The 12,180-nt window shown below is 38.9% G+C and overlaps 1 protein-coding gene across 11 annotated transcripts in view; it reads left to right on the forward strand.

Annotated features, from left to right (window-relative positions):
* The window catches only part of KIAA1217 (KIAA1217 ortholog), a 372,126-nt gene that overhangs the window by 212,942 nt on the left and 147,004 nt on the right, over nucleotides 1-12,180 (forward strand). Inside the window, exon 1 of one of the 11 annotated variants that reach the window (XM_032991168.2) lies at nucleotides 193-212. The exons of the other annotated variants lie outside the window; for them this stretch is intronic. The gene's annotated coding sequence lies outside the window, so the exon portion shown is untranslated. Of the gene's footprint in view, nucleotides 1-192; nucleotides 213-12,180 lie in introns of those variants that run through there. 11 annotated transcript variants of the gene reach the window in all.

Genomic DNA, 12,180 nt, shown 5'->3' on the forward strand with positions numbered 1-12,180 from the left:
ATGTAGTGTTATAGGCTGGAGGCATAGCATGGATTTTGCTGAAAGGCAGACACAATTTTAGAAGGGGTTAAGTAAACTCCTGCTGTGCTACAGAGCTGATTGCAGCAGAAGAGTTATGAACCCAATGACTGAGGAGAGTGCTGCACAAAGTGCTGGTGCTGAGGATCCTAATACCAGGGGCTGGGAAGGATGCCCTGACTGATGTACAGGAGGTCTGTATGTGTCTGTGCCTGGGGAAATTAGACTTTGATTTGATTGTGTGTAGCCCAGCTGGAGGTAGTTGTGGGGATTTTCACGCCACCAAGATGGATAGTTGAGGTTTGGACTAATGGTTCCAGAGATCATCTGAACCATATCTACTTTAAAATACGTTTACATGTGAATATATAATTTTCTTGTAAAACTTTCTATATTAAAAGTGTCAGCAAAAGCAAAAGTTTTTATGATTTGTAGTTTCTAATCATGTGAAGGATAAATTGGTAGTACTGTCAGTTGTAAAGTTGTTTTCTAACTCTGCTTTGTTTCTGTAATGCCTGTCTTTCCTTCTTTCTTCTTAGACCTTAATTCTGTTTTGAGCAAAACCAAATTTGTAACAAGAGCTGATAATAGCCTAAGTTTTTGGATTTATTTAAAAAAAAAAAAAAAAAAAAAGAAAATAAGTTGTCTTTATCCAGTTTATACTTTGTCTAACTTAGTCTGCATTCATAAATACCCCATTATTGCATTCAACAGTAGTAAGCATAAGAACTAAATTTTCCCATGCCCCAGTGGTAAACTTTCCAAGTTTGTGTGGGTACCCCCATGGGTACCCCCACAGAGGTTTGCAGTCTCACTGTCGGCTGCATTGACTCTGCAAAATAACTAGAGAAGTTCATCTCCAGGGTCTTTTGCTGGTGCTTAATTTCAGGGGACATGAATTTTCAAAAAACAAATGCTCTTACCAAGAATTTAGAAAGACATTTTCCTGCTTTTTTTCCTGAAATTTCAAGCTGAATGAATCAATTCCATTAAGAATAAAAATTGATCTCAACTTTGTCCCAGCCTCAGCATGTACCTTTTTTCACTTTAATTTGCCTTTTTTTTTTTTTTTTTTTTAATTTAAAAGGTCACTGTTTCAATTGCACTTCGTGGTTTTGGAAGCAGAATTTCTGAAATGCTGTGAGGGAGTTCTCATACAAAAGCAGGAGTACTGAAATGCTTTGAAAGTGCATATTTTCATGAGGAGAACTTAAGTAATATATAGACTGTGCAAATTTGGATCAGTTTCAGATGAAAAATCAGCCACATTTAAAAAGAGAAGTTCAGAACTAAGGCTGTGAATATGGGGGTTCATTCACTGACATCGTGTATACTTTGTCAAGCTAAGGATCTTCTACTCTACTACCAAAACATCATTCCTTAGACCCTCATAAAAAGAAGCACCTTTGAATGGAAATTTCCTGAAGAATAAAAGTTATTTCCTGTTTTCCAGCTAATTGTTATGTAAAACATTTCTTCTTACCCAGAGTATGTCCAATTCCCTGTAACGTTCATTTCAACCAGCAGTTCCTCCCTTTCAATAGGAATGAATGCTTTGTTTAATAAAACAGAAGACTAATGCACATTTTAGTTTTTTATTAGGAGTGTTTTAATTCTCCATCTGACATGAAATAAATAATTTAAAGAAAAACAAAGTATCCAGAGAATGTGCTAATGAGGCAAGTGTATAGTCAGTCTTTATTAGAGTTCTTGGTGGGGCTGACTGTTACTTGGCACAGGCTTTTTGAGCTTTGCTAACAACTACAACACACCTGTAGGATGTGGGTGATGGAGTTAACCAATTAATTACTGAAAAAAAACCCAAACCCAACACTAAAATGAACTCTGCTGTGTGTTATGCCGTCCTGGGTTTCTCTCTCTGTATTATTCCTGAGTTTGGGCCTGGTTCTCTATGACATCTCTAGGCTGTGTGCAGAGCTTTGCGTCTAATGAGAAATGTGCTTCTGGTCTTCTATGCGGTTCTCAGGCTGTGGGTTGCTAGTGCCATGTAAGTACTGTAAATAACACTAAGCTTATGGAAGACCTTTAAGATTACGTGTTAAAAAGTATGAGACAGAGGGACTGAGGTTGTAAAGCTCCTTGAAAAACATGCTGGAGTGCAAAACTGGTTTTATCCTCCATCTCCTTGACTTTTGCTGTTACAGACTCATCACAATCTCACTAATCATCCTCTCTGCAAATACCCACCCTGTGCTTTGTTCTTTCACTTGCTGAAGCCTCAATTTCATCATCTCTGGAGGCTTCTGACTATTTTTTCATGGTCTGAAGGGATCAGCATTGAGTGTGGTGCACCCTTGCTTTCCAGGACCTATGCTTGGTTTGCATGACTCTCTCCTGCCATGGAGCACTGAATTGAGGCCACCATTTGGATGCATGCTACCAAATTTTTCTCTCAAATGCAAGCATATTTTACGCTTGAATTAACAGAATCTTATTTCCACATAGAAATAAAAAATTGAAAGATTTCTGCCTCCCCTTGCTGTGGCGAGGCTGGAGAGCCCAGGGAGGGGAGGGATGGCAGTGAGAGCATGGATGAGCCTGGCAAAGTGGCAGGGACAGCCTGTGGACCCATGCCATCATCTGAGTGCGGCCAGGCAGCAGTGACCTATGGTGTCCCTTGGCCATCCTATGCCAGCATCAGTGGTGTCACTGTGTGGACTTTCCCCTGGGAAAGCTTTCTCCCACAGCATATTTGTGGAAGTCTCTTGTATTTAAGCTTGGAGAGGAGGGGAATTTTGCCTTCTGTTTATGCTAAGGGAGTATATTTATGGTTGCTGCCAGTGAAGCATTTTGCACAGCATAGTACTATTTGGATAATAAGACACTAAGATGAGGACATCAGACTTCTTTTAAAGTTCATGGAATTATTTTAAATAATGGAAATGTTATTTGAAGGAATGTCTGTCTGCTGTTGTGTTGTGAAACAATAGCACATTTCACTTGAGACCTTGAAAATATTTTCCTCTTTTTAATAAGATTGAAATAACTTTCCAGCCACTTGCCTGAAAAGTTGGCAAGAGTCTGAAGAACAGTTACAGAGTTTTACTATTTAACTTATGTGATTGTGTTTGTATCTGGATGGAGAGACATTATTTACTCAACTGTGAAGAAGGAAATCTCAATTGTGGGAAACAAATCTCAAGCCATTACACATTCCACCACACTTACAAGTGGTGGAGAATTTTACAGAGATCTATATTATAATATGTGGTGTTTGTTTATAATGAAGATAGCCAACATTTTAGAAAAATAAAAACAAATATTAAAATCCATTTTCTGCCTTGGTTTGCAGTCCATGAATATCCAAAATTTAGGGCTTTAAGTTGTATGAGTCACAGAGATTTTGACATTGTCACACAAGTATTTTAACAGCATTTTTATGTTCCTTAAAAGTGGTGACAAGCTTTAGATTCAGTTTTAAATATGTAGGAACAGTAGCATCTATTACAGATACTATTTTAAGCTTTGTCACATGAGCTAGTACTTGTTCAGCTGATGATCCGTGGCATGGAGGCTTCCTCTGCAAAATGAAAGGAAAAATAGAACAAAATCTTATCCAGATAGAACTGAGCCAAAGGTGGATATTCAGGGCTCTGAGCACAGCAGGGGTGCATTTAGATAGAAAGAAGGTTGTTCACCTGCCAGCTTCATACACTTCTTGTCCCTAAGTAAGACAATTTTTGTCTTAGCTCTTCATCCAAGATCACTAGGTAACCATAGAAGGTGTGTACAGCAGTGTTTGTGCAGTGTGGGTTAAGGGCACTGGCCAAGGAACCTTTGCAAAACACCCACATGAATGAAGCATCACAGGTGGGATTTTGACTCATTCCTCTGATGGTGCAGATAAGCCATAAGCTCTGACTAGACAGCAGGAATTTCTCCAGTGAGAGGAAATTTCCAGGTGGTTTAAAGCCAATATGTCCAACTCTACCCAATTTCCTTGTGTCGGTACCGCAGGATGAGGCGGAGGGGTCATGGCCGGTGCTGTCACTGTCCGGTGGTCCATGGCTGCCAGCAGCTTCCTGGGGCAGCAGGAGCTTAGAAGGCCCGTGGGCTACTCACAGTTGTACCAGGGAGGCAAGAGCTTATTACAGGAGTACAAAGGTAGTGACCTCCCCACTCAGCTCCCTAAACTCAGACAGATCTGTGGTTCATGTTAAGTTTGGTCATAATTTTAATAATATCTGAAAAGCTCAGCTACTGGTTCACCGAGGCAGAGTAGTTAAATTTGACAGGCACCTGAATACAATGGGATGAGTACAGTATAAAAACCTTGGAACTAACAGATCTGAAAATATCCGTCAGGATTTCTACTGAAAACAGAAAAAAAGGACAGGGTAATTTTGCTTTTTTATTAAAAAACAGCAAACAAAACAGATGGGAGACATCTCAGATTTGTGTCTTCCTAATGTGAAGCACCAAAGGGTATTTTTTCTGTTTTTAATTTTGAACATGGGGGTGGAGATAGATTAATGGGTTTTGTTTTAGCCTCCAGTTCTTACATGTCTTGCACTTGAAAAAGCTGTTTTTTCTCCTCCTTTGTACCAGATGTTACACTCTGGAGAATAATTTCTTAGTATTTTCCAAGTTCAGTGAACTGCCTTGTATTTTAATGATGTTGGTTAGGAAATGTACCAGTTCATAACCAGTGATGTACCTAAGGCTGTTTATAGACTGTAGTACGGGATCCATCACAACTGGAATGGCTTAGGAATATGAAACTTGATCCTTTTTGGAGAGATGTGTACTTGCACTAAAGAAGGACAACCAGAAAAAGGAGGATGACACTGATTTTTTTATATGATTAGAAGTTTGGGAGTTTGCAGTTATTTAAACCATTCTTCAGGATTTACAGGATCTGAATGACCCCCAGGTAGCAGGGCAACACACATTAAGATCAGATGGTTGATGGCTTGATTAATCCGTGTATGTTAAGGTAATTTGGATAATATTTGTGAGCAATTTTTTTTTATTTTGCAGGGAAGGCTTGTTAAAATATGAATAATTTCCTGATGGATTTATTTTGGCTTCTCGTGGATAGGGTGTAGCACTAGACACTTCTCTGAAATTCTCAGTTCCATTTCCAAGTATTATTTCCCTCAAACTAATTGCGAGAGATCGTTTACTATCACTCACTCCATTACACTTATTCCTTTGTTTTGCAACATGTTTCTCTGCTTGGTTCTTTCACTTTCTTTTATGTACCCGTTAAGCCCTAAACAAGCAGCTTAAATGAGTTTGTCCCTTAAGATTTTCTGCCTTTAAACCCCTCTTGATGACTGGCACATTCCTCTGTGAGATCTGTGCGTACCATGGCATCTTGGTGGACTAACATGTTGCAGCTGCGTAGCTAGTTAGCACAAGCAATCTCACTAATTAATAGAGGCTCCCCTTAGGGAGTGGAATCTACAATTCAGTACTCACCCTGAGGGAGTTATGGATCAGATGACATGTGTCTTAAAAATGCCCACTGATGTTTAAGGGAAGCCAGAGTGACGAGCTCAGCTGTGAGAATCTACAATGTAGGTTTCATGGGATAGCGTTAGGGAAGAGCAGCGTTTGAATAGTTTTGTCTTCTGAAAAAATTTAGTTAGTAGAGTTAGTGCATTGCTGTCCTTTGCTTATTTTTTTTTAAAGTTTGAGCTGTGTGGGGAAGGAGCCATCTAACTTATTGTTTGACCAGTGCTGAGAATCTTTTAGATAAATTACAATTCTTAAACAGGTGCATCATCAGGTTAAAAATGGAAATCACAAAGCACTGTGGGAGGGTACATTTCCTTTATATATCGACAGCATGGTGGCAGTATGAAAACCAGTAGAAGGAAGAAACAGAGTATGGTTGGGTAGTTTAAATACAAGGATATATAAAATGTCACACAGGGCATAGAATCAAATAGTAGCTGGGAAGGATGCCAGAAGGACTTATGGTTTCAGTTCAGAAGTGCTTTTAGTTACATGTCTTTTGTTTTTTTTTGAATTAAAGTACCATTTTTTTTCTCCTATGGCCTTTCCTTTAAGGGTTTCTCTTGTAGTTGTTTATTAGTAAACAGCTGCTTGCAATGAAAGACGATTACTTTATAGCCATTGTGGTTTCTGCTAGATGTGTTTGTTGATTGGGGACTGGTTGCACTTCTGTTTGTTCTAATATAATCCAGATAAGAATATGTAAGTATTCTTAAACGGGGCAGATAACTCGCAAGAAAACTACATAAAGACCAGATCACAACCATGATTATACACAGAACTTTTAACCTTTAGAAATCCTTAAAGTAAAATAACCCATTAAAGTGTACTAACAATATATGCTCATATGAAAGCTTTTATATATATATAATTACTATGTATATATTATCTGCCTATATATGATATGTGTGTGTATTGATATATATATTTAAAAAGTAAAGATTATTACAAACATGGTCACTGAGCTGTTCCTGTGAGGTAGGTGCTTGAGAACACTGTAAGATACTTGTTTGATATTTAGGCGCAGCGGTATCAGAATTGCTGCTGTTGTCAGTTGGTGTCCTGTTTTTTCAAACTGCTTAAAATATGTGATTTATTGGAGATTGAAATCTATAAGACTCAAATAATTAAAAAATCTCTATATAAAAATATAGTTCAAATCAATAAGATACAAATTCATTAAATTGCAGTTACATAGTAACCACTCTCTTGTCAAAATTTTGAGGCTAGGTAACTGTAGTTGAGTACCTGATACAAGTTGATCTTTAAATTGAGGTGGTTTTGTCCAGTGCAGAGTTGAAAGAGGGTTGAAATCTGGGAGTTTAACATTTTGTGTAGACTTGAAGCTTGCTAAACAGATGAAAGATGCCAGGCCACAACATTACTCATATTGGTCAGGTGAGTGTATTCTCACAGCTTTGAATAATCAGGAAAATACTGTCTCTAGGATGTGGGAAATATAATTTAATGGAAATAGGTCACCATAACTTCACTTGATTTGCTTTGTTGAGGTACAAGGGATAGTGGATATAGTAACCTAAAAGGCCAAGCTTCTATGAACTTCATAGTTAGACTATTATGTCCTAGTCTGTAGATGTTGGGGTTTTTAAATGTTTTGGTATTTTGAAATTAAAATTATGTTTTTTTCCTTATGTTTGCATATTATGAGCTACATAATGACTCTTTAGAGATGTCTCAAAATGATTGACAATTGGTAATTGCTGAAGGCCAACAGTGAAGAACATGCCAGATGACCTTCAGACTTGACATAAAATGCACCACATAAGGAAGACTACTCCTAAATTCATGTATAAAATGGTAAGCACTGAGCTGAGCATTGCCACTCAGGAATAAGATCTGGAGGCTATTATGGATCCATGGAAATGTCAAGGCAATATTCAATAAGAATAAAAAAAATAGATCTAATATTTGTAGTTATTAGAAAAAGAGAACAGAGAACAAGAGAGTATCACCTCCCACTGTATATTCATGGGGCATCTGTGGTGTGTGCAGTTCATATGTCTCCAGCACCAAAAAAGTGTAATAGAACAGGGGACAAGGTTTGGAGAAGGACATAAATGATCCAAGTTAGGGAATGGTTCCAGGGACAAGTCAGCATTGTAAGAGATGAGATGACTGAGTGAGATATGATGGAGAGGAGGAGGAATAGGTAAATTACAGAGCTGCAAAGTTCTAGGGACTAGAAGAGAGTTTTGGTGTAGCATCACTATTTGCATCCCTGTTCTCAACCTCTTCCCCAGGTATCTACTTCAAGCTGGTGGTGGAAACAGGCTACTGGAGTAGATGTGTCTGTGGTCTGGTCCTGAAATAATATCTAGGCCACAGTAATCCCTGGGTAGCTAGGATGAAGTATAACATAACAACAGGAGAAGCACTGGGTTTGGGTGAAGACTTTGCCGTAAGCATTGAGTCTAGAACGTCTTCAGCTCTCTAAATCTCACTGGGCTTCCTCCAACTGCTCTCAAATATGCTGCTTCAAACAGTTTTTCTTCTTTCCAGAAGACTGGGGGTTTTTGTCAGTAATTTCTCCTCTGGCCTGCTATTGTTTGAGTTGTTTATTGAGGGTGCTTTGACCAGCTGCTTCCATGACTTGGACAAGCAAGCAGTTTTTCCTTTTTTTTGGTAGCTGGTCTGGGATACAAATGAAAGCTTGTTTGTGTGCAGTCAGCTTGCTATATTCCAAGAATGGAAGTCAAAGGAATGAGAGGCAGGAGTGTATTGCTGAAAATTTTCCAGCCCCATCCATCCTTGTGTCTCACTAATTTAAACTCTCACCTACTTAGTGATGTGCAGCTTATATCATCTTACATATGACCTTTGACTTTGTCCTGCTAAATTGAGTTTGAGCTTGTGAAACTTAAATGTCAGAACGCTAGAGCAGGTCAGAGCAGCAGAAGACAGTAAGCTAAATAGAGTAAGTTAAAATACTATTAAACCTGTGATTTACTATACATAGCTGCTGTTGTCTTTAAAGAAACACTATTGAATAAGAATTTGCACTTTGTCTTGAAAAAATTGTGCAAATGATAAATGAAATCATTAGACAGAAGGCTTAGAGAAAAATTTCCTTTTTATTTCAGCTTATTTATCCTCTTGCCGATATTTGTTGTACATTTGGTCAATAATTCATCTCTTGTTTGGTTTGTTGGTTTTTTTTTCAGTAGAAAACACAACTGTAAATCCCCAGCAGTAATAGGTAACTGAATAGACATAAACTACTTGTCCTTTGTTGACATCTTTTGAAAGAGGTGTCTTAGTACTGATTTAGAAAGGGGACTGTATTTGCATAAGTAATTACAAACTCAATTTAGAGTAAGTTAACGTTACTTAATTTACATTTTTAATGCTAATAGGATTCAATGGTCTGACTTCTGTTTCTACCCTCTGAGTGCATACATATACAATATAAAACTTATTCTGTAATGTACTTTTCTACTGAACAGTCAGAGTATTTAGATTTGTTATCCACACGCAAGCTGTGTATACATGTGGATACTTGTTTATGGCAGTAAAGACCTTTCTTCCTACCATATATTCTTAGTGCCTCTCTACTTTGTCATTGTATGTTGTTTTGGTTGCAGAAGGTCATTGAAACTCAAATGAACTGGGCAAAGAATTTAGTTGTGACCTACGATCTCTTTCTTTCTATGGACTTACTCGTGAACTAAATCTTTCTTCAGTAGTGGTTGATAAGACTAGCATGTGGTCTTTAAATCCTTAGAAATTATTCTAGCTAAAGAGCAGAAAAAAATAAATTCATGTTTCATGGCCTGCTTACTCATGAATAACTTTGCCTGAGATATCTGATTTGTAAGCCTGGAGAACAAGGAAGAGGAGTGTGTCTGAGCTGCTTTTGATGTTTTGTGGCCAAGTGCCTTTCTGGTTCCCTTTCCTGGAGTTTTTGTGGCCAGGAGGGAGTAGGTAGGGGTTTTGGCTCTTAGTGATCAAGAACATTGTGTCAAACCTTAAAAAAGATTAAAATATGTAAAACTGACATTAGTCTGGTATATAGCTTATTTTAGTTAGATCTTAATTATGCCTTTTTTTCTTTTTTTTTTTTTTTCCTTCATGTAATTACATCCAGAAGTGGACAGTTTTCAGCTGTGTTTAAATTGTTCCTTGCTACTTGAACATAATAAGCTACATGCAAAATTAATTCTTGGTGTAAGCCTCACATGGTTTCTTCTCATTTCAACTTGAAAACAGAGTCTGTTGTTGAGCACACTTTGCTGTACCTTTCTTACCTCCATGAGGCTCTTGAACTGATGTTTTCTAACTCTAGAGCTTCTTTTTCCTGAGATTGCTTCAGAAGAAATCTCAACCGAAGAAGGTTTTGGTGAGATTTATAGAAGCAATGCAGTATGGTGTGGGGGAGAAACAAAATAATTCATTAGTTTTCAAAAATAAAAAGAATCCATTCCTATTCCAGGTCTTGGAAGTCTTGTCCAAGCTCTTGTGAATGTTGCTATCTAAGTGTACTGTTCCTGCATGCATGCATCATCTTATTTTCAGCACTGTTTAATTAACAACACTAAAACTCCAATCTCACCCCTGGGACAAGCAACATCCTTCTGGCTAGCTTTTATTAGATTAACAGACAGAAGGAAGTCTTACTACTCGCACCTCCAGTGAGGCAGAGATATTTCCCATTTCTAGATGAACACGACAAAGGAAGCACATTCCTCTACTTGTCTTTTTGCAAGACCTCTTGGGGCCTTGTAGACTTGCAGTTTCCCTTCCTTCAGCAGTGGCTGATGCCTTTAACTGCGTGGCCTGGCTGGCTATCACGTACATTAGCACACCTCTCCCGTTATATAAATCATAAAGACTATCATAGAAGCAAGAGCTAAACTAGATAAAGTTTAAAAAATTCAGTGGCATGGAGTGAGGAGTGTTTTGGACAGAAAGGTAGGCTCAGAGGACAGGAATGGAAAGATACGAAGGTTTAAAACTGCTTTCTTCCTTCTGTCCTGAGAATAAAGGTGCCCTGTGACCTGCTGTTTGTGTCTCAGTCATTCTGAATAGTTCCTCTGGGAGAAAGAGAGGAGCAGACAACAGGGACCTGTTGCTTGGTTCCTGGCTCCTCAGTAAGAGAATATGGCTCAAACCAGTCCCTCAGCCACATAACGTTGCTGGAGGAGCAGGTGTCTAGGAAACAAGTCTTAGGAAAAATAGAAGAAAGAAATGTAGTAATTGATACATTAAACTGTATAGAGAGGTGGTTATAGAAGTTTTTGACCCTTTTTTTTCTAACAGACTTTATTCATGGAAAAGTCTTTGTAATAAAGAAAATAGGCAGAGGATGCAGCTTAGACTGGAATAGTTTACTGCACAAAGGGAAATTCCTCCTCTGTGCAGTAGGAAATGCCATAAATGCATTCCCTGTGAGGTAAAAGCATTGTACACACCAAATACAAACCCGAACTTTTCAGGAAAAACATGAGCCTTCAAATAGATTCTGTGGTTAAAACAAGTTAAATTTAATCCTTTTCCAAGCAGCAGAAAAAAACACAGCCTGGCTGCACTGTGTGGGTCATTGATGAGTTCCCCAGTCAGCTCCCGAAGGCATTTTGTCTTTGTCCTTGTGCCTCTGAGCATTTGTGAGGTGAAATCACACCATGTCCTGTGGCTTTGCTAGCTTTGCAGTTTGCAAGGTGTAAATATGAAGTCAGATAATTTGATCAAAGAAGAGAGGTTTGGACATACTTCTGCGAATTTCTGTGGTCCAGGGTGAAGCGAGTAAACCTCTTTGTTATCCTCTAATGTTGGAAACAGAAAGGCAGTAACTGCAGGGTGGAAATAAAAGGCTAGTCGGAAACTGAGTTATGCATCTGTATTGTCATGCTGGCTGCCTTTGGTGTGGTGCCTAGCAGTGGTTATGAAACTGTGCCCTGCATTTACTCATGTCACATCTGATTTGCAAACCTGCATGCCGGAGTGGCAGGTCAGTGCCTCCCTGCCACAGCGTGAACATCCCATTCCCTCTCTTCTGCAGCTGCCGCCAGCAGCCTTTCCAGAGCGTGCCTTCGTCTGAGGAAGGATGCAGACACTGAAGTGATACGTGCAGCAGAAGCACAAATGGGCATGATTTAATACAGCAGGCAAGCAAGCTCTGTCACTCAGGCCTGTGACAGGGAACTTGGCATTTCCCTCTCTTCAAGAAACTTAGGTCTGGTAGAAGTGGCTGTACATGACACTGCTGCGTTTGCTGGTCTTGTCCTCCTGTTTGTCTGACTATCTCATCCTGGCATAGATATTACTTAGTTTGGGGAAAGTATTGGGATTTTAAAGAGGAAATTTGGTGCCTTGTCTCTTCCTAAGTGTTTCTAAAGAAGGACATTATTGCTGAATAAGAATCAAGCATCTTGGTTTCCAGTTTCACAGAGATGCTCCAATGCTGATGCAGATCTGAGGGAAGGTGCTTTCACTTGCTACAAAAGTGTCTGGAAGGATTTGGAAGTTGATCTCTCTTTCTCACAGATAGAGTATTCCAGATGTGCTGTCCTGCCCCATGTGTTTAGAATTTAAGATTTATTCTTCTTTTGCAGCCATGCTTGAGATAGCTGATCTGCATAGCAGTTAAGTGCACTATGTCCCTGAGACAGTGACATGAGGTTTGGGAGAATAATAGGCAGAGAACACAAGAAGGTTGCTTGC

The sequence above is a fragment of the Tyto alba genome, unplaced genomic scaffold (genome assembly GCF_018691265.1).
Source record: "Tyto alba isolate M040663 unplaced genomic scaffold, T.alba_DEE_v4.0 Super-Scaffold_38, whole genome shotgun sequence".
In the NCBI taxonomy this organism is placed as follows: domain Eukaryota; kingdom Metazoa; phylum Chordata; class Aves; order Strigiformes; family Tytonidae; genus Tyto; species Tyto alba.